Source organism: Chenopodium album, chromosome 8 (genome assembly GCF_948465745.1).
Source record: "Chenopodium album chromosome 8, dcCheAlbu1.1, whole genome shotgun sequence".
Lineage (NCBI taxonomy): Eukaryota > Viridiplantae > Streptophyta > Magnoliopsida > Caryophyllales > Amaranthaceae > Chenopodium > Chenopodium album.
This window is the reverse complement of record NC_137841.1, coordinates 18,422,523-18,433,556: the sequence shown is the minus strand read 5'-3', so window position 1 is coordinate 18,433,556 and position 11,034 is coordinate 18,422,523. Positions and strand designations below refer to the sequence as shown.

Below are 11,034 nucleotides of genomic sequence, written 5' to 3'. Positions count from 1 at the left end.
AAAAGAAAAGAGGAAAAAAGATACCAAACCAAAATCTCCCCCAAGCCAGAATCAGACAATGTCCTCATTGGCTCGGGAACTAGCCCAGCATAGCTAGTCCTGATCATCCTCATCCATCGAGCCAAAGCCCGCACCTCCACTGCCACCTGCACCAGAAGAGCTACCACCAAAATAATCAGCATGAAAACTCCCCCCCGCCGGTCCCCCGAAAGGAATGTCCTGGTCGTACCCATAGAAGGAAGAATAGTCCGTGTATATACCATGGTAAGTGGGATCCCTATCGTATCCCTGGGGTGGAGGCTGAAACCAGTCAGGGTGAATAGCGTCGTCGGGAATGTTGCCCTGACGAGCATAATCATCATACATAGGGTAGAGAGCTCTACCCTGGTTCCTCTCTAGGTACCCTAACCTCTGGTCTATGGAGCCTACCATCCTCCTAAGGTCAGTATGGGAATGCTCTATACGTCCTAAAGCCTGACCTATACTCTGAAGGTCCCAAACTGGGTCAGAGTCAACATGAGGGACGGAGTGAGACATACGAGGTGGAGAGAATGCCACCTCAGGTTGAGGCTTGGGTGGTTGAACTGGTGGTGGTGGTGCCTCCCCCCTAGCGTTGGCAACTAAAACATCATAAGTGTAAGATGGTTGCCCTGGGGGAAAGGCGGTCAAGTCAGGACTGGGTAGGGGAAAGATGGGCAAAGGTTGCTCGCTCTCAGTCCTAATACACCAAAAGGGTGTCTGCTCGCTATCCGGCCGTACCCAGCCTAACTCCTCAAAATACCTAGCAGTCATATAGGTATCTGGTCCACAGTTGGTCAGTTGGTGGGGTCCATCCACTACAAAACCGACCTTTTTCACTACTATTCGAGTGATAAGGCCTCCTAAACGGATGGGGGTTTTTGATGTGGTGCTAGCCGTTTCCTGCCTACTCAAATGGTGAACAATAAAGCTGCCTATGTTCAATTTCCCGAACCCATACACATAGTGTCCTATGACAGCTAGTTCGTTAGTTTGGGCATTATGGGGCTCCTTCCTACCTAAAAAACACAAACCCGCAAATCTTAGCCAGATTTTTGGGACAGGGTGGTGAATAGGTTTGGTACTAGCATGTTGGGGGTCGGGAGTAGGAAAACCAGTCAAAGCATGATATATGTCACCCATTTTATAGTCCGCATGCCACTGGTGAGATAGTTCAGAATTTAATTAAATAATTTACAAAATTCTATAAAAGTTAAACTAATATTTCTATTGTTCAACCTAAAAAATAAATTTGGCCCATTTCTACTACTAACAACATGTAAAAAAGACAAGAATTCACAAGTAAGTTCTCGGAATGTAGGATAGTGCATATCAACAAATTTTCTCATGCCAATGTCATTTAAAAATCGTTTTACAAAATCATACAAACCAAATGATTTTAGAGTAGGGTGGTGTAACCACCGAGAAGGAATTACCTCACGACCGATTAAGTGTTCCAGCCGCTCCTTTTGCTTTCGACTAGCAATACGGATCGTCGTCCAGTACGGAAGTTGCAAATCCGGGTCGTATTCCTCCCTCGAATTGGAGCTCCTACCGAAGATAGACCTAGCCCTCTTTGAAGCCATGGTAGAAAATGGGTTTGAAAATTTATTTGAATAAAATATGAAAATTTTTTATATGGAAATGTAGAGGATGAAGAGGGGATTACAAATATGTAAAAAGTTTTGAATTTGGGTGAGAAATGGAGGAGAAATCTTAGAGAGAAGGTAGAGAGAATTTGAGTTTTAAAGAGAGAAAGTAATGGAGGAAAGAAGAAATGAAGGAAGAAAGAAGAAAAGAAAGAAGAAGAGGACGCGGAACCCACTCGCGCCCGGTCAGGCGGTGGATCGCCCGGTCGGGCGATCTGGAATTTATATTTTCAGAGGTTCTCGCGCCCGGTCGGGCGATCTAACGCTCAAAATCTGATGGTCTCTCGCGCCTGGTCGGGCGATCTAATGAGATAATTTTCGCCTCTTCTCGCGCCCGGTCGGACGAAATTACTTGATTCTGAAGACTTGCTCTCGCGCCCGATCGGGCGAGCTTCGCCCGGTCGGGCCCGAGACTAAATTGTCGAATTTTTATTTTCTTCTTTTCTCTAAAATTTGGCTAACTATTTTCCTTCAAACCTGTACGAACACTCATTAAACTCGTTAAATTCCCTCATCTCTCCTCTCATAAGAAAAAGGAAAGAAAAACTAGTCTAAAAAGCATTAAAAATACGGGTTGCCTCCCTTAAAGCACTGGTTTATCTAGGTCCCGCACGACCTTCTTACCAAGTACAATAACTAGGACCCTTGGCCTAACGCTTGATCGGGTGGTTTCTCACCCGGTCTAGCGGTGTTTAGGCTACGACGCGGCTTCCTAACATACCCAGTGGGACGCCAAATCACCTTATCAGGTGGATCCTCCTTGACTTGGACTGGGAGATCTTCAATGCTACGCACTAAAGATCCTTCTTTGATCGAGGGTTGCTTCAAATTGTCATTGCATTCAACACTTGCAACTCGATCTGGCGGAACACTCACCGTAGGCTCAAATTGCACAACTTGCTTGATCGGTTCCACCCTTTCATCCTCATAACCAAGACCAACATTGTAGGGTGCTCTTTCTATTGCATCAACTTCCTTCTGCCATTTGTCTATCTCATCTAAAAAGGATGCAACATAAGATATCGCCTTCAAGGGGTATTTTTCAAGAGCTCGGGGCTTGTTAGAATAATTCTCAACCACATTAACACTGAAACATTTTTCCTCAGTCATTGAGCTTTTAGGGGTATTGTTAAGATTGAAAATAACTTTATCATCCCCTACTGATAGTGTTAACTTACCACTTCTTACATCTATGATTGCTCCTGCAGTGTTAAGGAATGGTCTACCCAAAATAATTGGGGTTTGCATATCCTCAGCCATATCAAGAACAACAAAATCAACAGGTATATAAAATTTACCTACTCTAACGGGGACATCCTCTAAAACACCTAAGGGGTATTTAAAAGAACGGCCGGCCATTTGTAGAGTAATATTGATAGCTTTTAATTTACCCATATTCAACTTGGAACACACAGATAATGGCATGACGCTAACGCTAGCACCCAAATCACATAATGCATTATCAATCAATAGATTGCCTATATGACAAGGGATAGAAAAACTACCCGGATCTTTTAATTTAGGCGGAGACTTATTTTGAAGTACGGCACTACACTCTGCAGTGAAAGCTACTGTCTCTACCTCACTAATAGACCTTTTCCTTTTCAATATTTCTTTCATAAATTTTGCATACGAAGGGATTTGTGTGATTAATTCAATGAAAGGAACTGTTACCTTCAAATCTTTTACCATCTCCAGGAACTTACCAAACTGCTTATCCAAGTCAAGTGACGATTGGGGAATGGAAGTTTGATAATTGGCTTTGGGGCATTATTGATCTTGTCTAGAGTAGCCACCTTCTCTGGAGTCGTACCCTGAAATGTAGAATTAGATATGTTGGTATTATCCTTTAGCTCTGCAGGGCTATCAACCACATTGTTTGGTTTAACGGAATCAAGATTAGCATTATTTAATAAAACAGGTTCATCAAATCTGGGCATAGGGGGCCTTTCATAGTTTGACCCACTCCTTAGAGTAATTGCAAATGCTTGATCCGTAGGCCTGGTCAGCAATGCCGATAGAGCTCCCTGTTGGCGGGCTTGTAGAGTTGCGGAAAGTTGCGCAATTTGATTATCTACAATTTTATTATGTGCTAGAATTTGATCAATTGTCGCATCTCTACTCTCCATGTGTTTTTGCATATTAACCAACATTGCTCTAATTTCCACCAGAGAAGGGTCAGAAGATGAGGAGGATTGTTGTGGTTAGTTCTTCCGGCCAGCATTGGGATGATAATATTTCTGTTGTTGTTGCTGTGGCGCATGTGGTTCTTGTGGTGGTGGATTTTGAACATTAGTACTCCGGTAGGAAAGGTACGGATGATTCTGATACCCAGGATTGTAGGTGTTGGAGTATGGGTTATTCTGCCTATAGGCTTGAAAGGCATTAACTTGCTCCACGGAACTCCTGCAATCTTGTTCTCAATGACCTATAATACCACAATTTTCACAGAAAGCCTCATTAGAATTATTATTAATCGCAGAAACATTAGCTACATTGGCAGAGCTAAGATTATCTAATTTCTAGCATATAGAGGTCAGTTGAGCTTGCAAAAAGGATACAGAGTCAACACTATGTTTCCCCTTGTTAGCAAATCCTCTAGGATTCCCATATTGGGAATTGTGTATCGCCATGTCTTCAATAACCTAACCTGCATCTTCAACATCAAGATTCATAAATCTCCCACTAGCTGCAGAATCTAAAATTATTCGAGAAGAATTTCCAAGGCCATTATAAAAGGCTTAGATTAACTGCCATTGTGCTAAATTATGGTGGGAGCAGTCTCTTTGTAGATCCTTAAACCTCTCCCAAGCCTCATATAAAGATTCATCGGCTTCTTGGGCAAAGTTCTGAATCGCACTCCGTAGTACGGTTGTTCTCTCTGCAGGATAATACTTGTTATAAAAATTCAAAACAAGAGTTTCCCAGTCAGTTATACCAAGTGCAGTTCTATTTAAGCCATTAAACCACAATTTAGCTTTTTCAGTTAGAGAGAAGGGGAAGAGAATCTCCCTGATTTGGTCTTGAGTGACCTTGGCTTGCCTGATGGTATTGCAATATTGACAATAGTCGGCAATGTGAAGATTTGGGTCTTCACCCTTGGCTCCACTAAATTGCTTCCTCTCTATCATCGTTATAAATTGAGGTTTAATTTCGAATTGAACCCCATCAAGAGCCGGAGTGGGGGTGAGATGTGGAAAATCTGTAAGGTTTGGTTGTGAGTAATCACTAAGCTTCTTTGGAACCGCCATCTCTGATTCTGCGTCTGATGATACCTCTGAATCGCTAGAACCAGTCGGAGGATCGCGGTGATTATTATTACTATCACCAGAATCCGACAGGATTTGCTTGTAGAGATTTTTCTGTCTATGAAAGGAACGTTCGATCTCAGGATCGAATAGGATGTACCCTGATCAGGAACACCTGTGCATAAACAAAAAAAACTAGAAGCAAATATGAGATTTGCCTCAGAGAACTAATGTTCTCTGAGACAAAAAAAAAAAGAAAATAACCTATATTACAAAAATAATCAGAAATAAAAATAAAAATGTTTCCCCGGAAACAACGCCAAATTTTGATAGGGTAAAGTCGTATCCCCAAATCAAAAGTAATTCCTAAATCCTCTAACTAATGTAGATAGGGAAGTAGGGTCGAATCCACAGAGAAACGGATCTTTCTATTCCTAAATAACTAATATAATCTAGATTATGAAGTAACCGATATTTATAATTGAATAATAAACTAAACTATAGTGATCAAGAATAAGGAGAAAATAATATATAAAAGGATCTAGGGCATAGGTTCACCAATAAATAATATTCCAGGGTAGAATATAATAATCATTCATCAATGCATATATGAATCAGATTATAAAGGGCTTTCGCTACGTAATATAATCACACAATTAATTTACCGGTATTAAATCTCATCTTTCGAATCTCGACCTAACCATTAATAAATTAACCTGCCTATTGAAACTAGACCTAAACATCAATTCTCATCTATCGAATCTCGAATCAATATTGTTAAACTCATGCATAAAAGATCTGTGCAAATCTAGTCACAAAGCATTAAACCAATCAATAGGAAATTAATCTAGCATTGATAATTAACAACAATAAATTACCCCTTCATATTATTTATGGATCCCCATAAACCCTAGAAAGAAAACTACTCACACATAATAGAAACTAAACTAATCAAAGCAATAAAGCAAGACATGATTAAAGGAATAAAATAAACAACTAAGATTAAGAGAAGAGAAATCGTTACCAAAATAAATCTGGAATTAAGAGTAGATTACGAACAAAGGTTTAAGAGAAAGAAATCTAAGAAAACAATTAAGAGAGTAAATGAAGAAAAAGAGAGAGAGAGAGAGAGTAAAATCGTATTACGGAGGAGTATTTATACTCCGTACAAATCCTAACTAAAACAAACTAAAACGACGCTAATCGTCTCCTAATAAATGAACGCGCCCGATCGGGCGTGGCACCCCCCGATCGGTCGCGCCCTTTTGCTTCCTCAAAACTAATCTCGCGCCCGGCCGGGCGCGTCACCGGGCGCCAACCTTAGCTTCTCCCGCTCGGCCGGGCGCGCCTCCGGGCGCCAGCCTCTTTGGCCGGGCGGCTCACTTGGGCCACTATTTGGACTACGATTGGGCCTCAATTCTTCGGGCCAATCTGGGTTTTCTCTTCCGGTCTTGAATACTCGGTCTAAATGCCCCGGTATCACCTATACCGAGCCCTTAATCACCGGTTCGATGGCTCTAATCGGCCCTGGGCTATAGAATCTGGTGGTGCTTCTCCAATGTTCGTGATTGCTCCAAAATATCTCGGGAAAATACTCCAAAAGCATAAATCCCTGCAAAAGTCAACCAAATCTATGAAAACACTAGAAAACACCAATTAGTAATAAAAGTGGCTCTAAAGAGCCAAAAACACTACCAATTATGACCAAGGGATGGGGGTAAAATACTATATAAAACAGACACATCATATTCTAGTTCCACTGGAAGATGACATTCTTTACCGTACACGAGTCTATATGGAGTAGTACCTATCGGGGTCTTAAACGCAGTTCTGTATGCCCAAAGGGTGTCATCCAACTTATCGCTCTAATCTTTCCTTGATTTTGCCACCACCTTCTTTAGAATGGCCTTGATCTCACGGTTGGAAACTTCTACTTGGCCACTAGTTTGGGGATGGTAGGCTAAACCTGTCCTATGGTAAACACCATACATTTTGAGGAGGGTATCTAGCTTCCGCTCATGGAAGTGGGATCCTCCGTCACTGTTTATAGCTCTAGGCACTCCAAATCTTGGAAAGATGGTCTTCTTGAAAAGTCTGTGGACCACCTTGGCATCATTAGTAGGAGTGGCAATGGCCTCAACCCACTTAGATACATAGTCAACGGCGACAAGTATATAGCGGTTCCCATTTGAAGAAGGGAACGGTCCCATGTAATCAACACCCCAAACATCAAAGATTTCAACCTCTAGAATTCCATTTTGAGGCATCTCATGCCGCCGCGAGATGTTTCCAGTCCTCTGGCAAGAATCACAAGCCTGCACAAAAGTGTTAGCATCCTTAAACATAGTAAGCCAATAGAAACCTGACTCATTAATCTTGGCCACCGTTTTGGTGGGGCCATGATGTCCTCCATAGGTTGAGGTGTGGCAAATAGTAAGCACACCATGTAATTCCCATTCGGGAACACACCTGCGAAATAATCCATCTGCACACTCACGAAACAAAAAAGGATCATCTAAAAAATATTGTTTAACATCAGAAAGGAATTTCTTTTTCTGATGGTAGGACAAGTTAGAATGTAGAGTGCCACCCACTAAATAATTAGCAAGATCAGCATACCAAGGGTGTTGCTCTACAACTGCATACAGGTTGTAATCAGGGAAAGAATCATCTATAGGAAGAGAATCCTTACCCTCATCATACCTAATACGTGACTAGTGGTCTGCTACAACATTCTCTGCTCCCTTTTTATCCTTTATCTTAATATTGAAATCCTGGAGCAAAAGAACCCAACGGAGTAGCGTAGGCTTTGACTTCACCTTGGCTATCAAGTACTTCACAGCTGCATGGTCAGTAAAAATAATAACTTTAGAACCAACAAGATATGATCTAAATTTTTCTAAATCATAAATCACAGCAAGAAACTCCTTCTGTGTGGTGGCATAGTTGACTTGGGCTTCATCCAAAGTTTACTTGCATAATAAATAGCATGCAAAACTTTGTTCTTTCTCTGTCCGAGCACGGCTTCTAGTGCAAAGTCACTTGCATCACACATAATCTCAAAAGGTAGATTCCAATCGGGGGCACATATGATGGGTGCCGATATCGAAGCCTGCTTTATCCTGTTAAAAGCCTCACGACACTCATCAGTAAAAATAAAAGGGGCATCCTTGAGTAAAAACTGAGTTGGTGGTTTAGCAATTTTAGAAAAATCTTTGATAAAGCTACGATAAAACCCCGCATGACCTAAGAAACTTCTAACTCCCTTAACATTAACTGGGGGAGGTTATTGCTCAATCACTGAAATATTAGCTTTATCTAATTGTATACCTTTATCAGATACAATATGACCTAGAACTACTCCCTCTGTCACCATAAAGTGACATTTCTCCCAGTTTAGCACCAAATTGCATTCTTCACATCGTTTCAAAATTTTAACGAGATTTACTAAACATGCATCAAATGAAGAACCATACACGCTAAAATCATCCATAAACACTTCCATAATAGACTCTATGAAATCAGAAAAAATGCTCATCATGCAACGTTGAAAGGTGGCGGGGGCATTACATAAACCAAAGGGCATCCTACGATATGCAAAAGTACCATAAGGACATGTAAATGTAGTCTTTTCCTGATCTTCAGGGTGAATTGGAATTTGAAAAAATCCCGAATACCCATCCAAATAGCAAAAGAACTTATGATTAGCTAACCTTTCAAGCATTTGATCTATAAAGGGAAGGGGGAAATGGTCCTTTTTAGTGGCGATATTTAATCTACGATAAACAATGCACATACGCCACCCTGTAACAGTTTTAGCGGGAATCAATTCATTTTTCTCGTTTTTAATCACAGTCATCCCACCCTTTTTAGACACCGCCTGTACAGGACTTACCCTTTTAGAGTCATAAATAGGATAGATAATACCTGCATCAAGTAATTTCATAACCTCTTTCTTGACTACTTCGTGCATATTAGGATTTAACCTTCTCTGGGGTTGAATGCAAGGCTTATAGTTGTCCTCTAGATGTATCCTATGCATACAAAAATCAGGGCTAATACCCTTAAGATCATCAATATTGTACCCAATTTCTCTTTTATGGGTTTGAAGAACCTCTAGAAGTTGGGAAGTTTGTAGGTCATCAAGTGCAGTATTGATGATCACAGGGTATAGTTCCTGCTCATCAAGAAAAATATATTTTAAATGAGAAGGGAGAGGTTTTAGTTCAGGTTTCTTAACCTCTGCAGGTTTTGATTCCTGAACTAAATTTACTACCTTCATGGTCTTATTGGGGTCTAACTCTTTTAGGGAAAGAGCTTTTTCAATAGCATTTACTTCATTACCCCAGACGCTTGCATTATCTGCAGATAAATTTCCACAAAGAATTTCCTCCAAGGGATCCCTTGAAAGAACCTGTGGTAAGCTATCATCACAAATATCATCCATTATATCAATCACATCAATAAAACAATAGTTTTCCTCCAACATAGGTCCTTTCAAAACTTTCCCTATATTAAAAGTAACATTATCATCACCAACAGAAAGGGTTAGTTTACCATTTTTGACATCAATAATGGCTCCTGCAGTATGGAGAAAAGGCCGACCTAATATAATGAGAATTTGTGTATCCTCAGCCATGTCTAAAACAACAAAATCAACAGGGATAAAAAATCTACCAACTCTGACAGGGACATCCTCTAAAATACCTAAAGGGTACATAACAGAACGATATGCCATTTGCAAAGTTATTTTAGTAACTTTTAAATCACCCGTATTAAGTTTAGCACAAACAGACGATGGCATAACACTGACACTGGCACCCAAATCACACAAAGCTTTAACAATGAAAACATTTCCTATATGACAAGGGATAGAAAAACTACCAAGATCCTTTAACTTAGGAGGGGATTTATTTTGCAATAAAGCACTACATTCCTCTATAAAAGCTACAGTTTCTACCTCATTAAAGGCCCTTTTCCTAGTCAGAATATCTTTCATAAACTTAGCATATGCAGGAACCTGAGTGATTAAATCAGTGAAAGGAACTGTTACCTGCAAGTTTTTCACAACCTCCAATAACTTACTGAATTGTTTATCAAACTTACTCTTAAATTGTCTATCAGGGAATGGTAGTTTGATAACTGGGCTCTGCACATCTCCTCCCTTATCCTGAGATTTACCCTGCAAAGAAACATTAGAAGGGTTAGTATCTTTTTGTAGCCCTGCAAGGTTAGCAGGATTAGCGTTTGGTGTAGAGGAATCAGGATCAGGAACAGGTCCATCTTCCTTTGGCATAGGAGGTCCATCATAATGTGAACCACTCCTTAGAGTGATTGCATTGGCATGATCTGTGGGATGGATTGGTTGCGATGGTAGAGCTCCCTGCTGATAAGTTTGTAGGGTAGATGAAAGTTGCGCAATTTGATTATCCATGTATATATTATGGCTATAATTGAATCAATTTGTGCATCCCTACTCTCCATATGCTTTTGCATATTTGTAAGCATTGCTCTAATTTCTGTCATAGCAGGATCAGAAGATGAGGAGGGTTGTGCTTGGCTTTTCTGGCCAGAATTAGGATGGTAATATTTTTGTTGTGGTGGAGGTTGTTGTTGTGGTTGTTGTGAAGGTGGAGGGTTTTGTACATTGGTACTCCGGTAAGAAAGATATGGATGGTTCCGGAGACCAGGATTATAAGAGTTAGAGTATGGGTTATTTTGCCTATAGGTTTGAAAGGAATTAACTTGCTCCATGGAACTCCTACAATCTTGCTCCCAATTCCCTACAATTCCCACAATTTTCACAAAATGCTTCATTTTTAGCAACAGCAGAAACATTAGCTACAGAGTTAGGAGTAAAAGTAAGATTATCTAGTTTCTGACAAATAGATGTTAACTGAGCTTGCAAAAAGGATACGGAATTAACATTATGTTTTCCTTTGTTAGCAAATCCTCTCGGATTTCTGTATTGGGAATTGTGTATTGCCATATCTTCGATAACCTGTCCTGCATCTTCCACATTTAGATTCATGAATCTCCCACTAGCTGCAGAATCAAGAACTGATCTAGATGAATTTCCAAGTCCATTGTAAAAGGCTTGGATTAATTGCCATTGTGCC

At 40.4% G+C, this 11,034-nt stretch overlaps 1 non-coding gene across 1 annotated transcript; it reads left to right on the top strand.

Moving 5' to 3' along the window:
- Positions 1 to 4,430: 4,430 nt before the first annotated feature.
- Positions 4,431 to 4,537, top strand: LOC145557151 (small nucleolar RNA R71). The gene has a single exon (XR_014092207.1). It is a non-coding gene; the product is annotated as a small nucleolar RNA R71 (small nucleolar RNA).
- Positions 4,538 to 11,034: the final 6,497 nt, after the last annotated feature.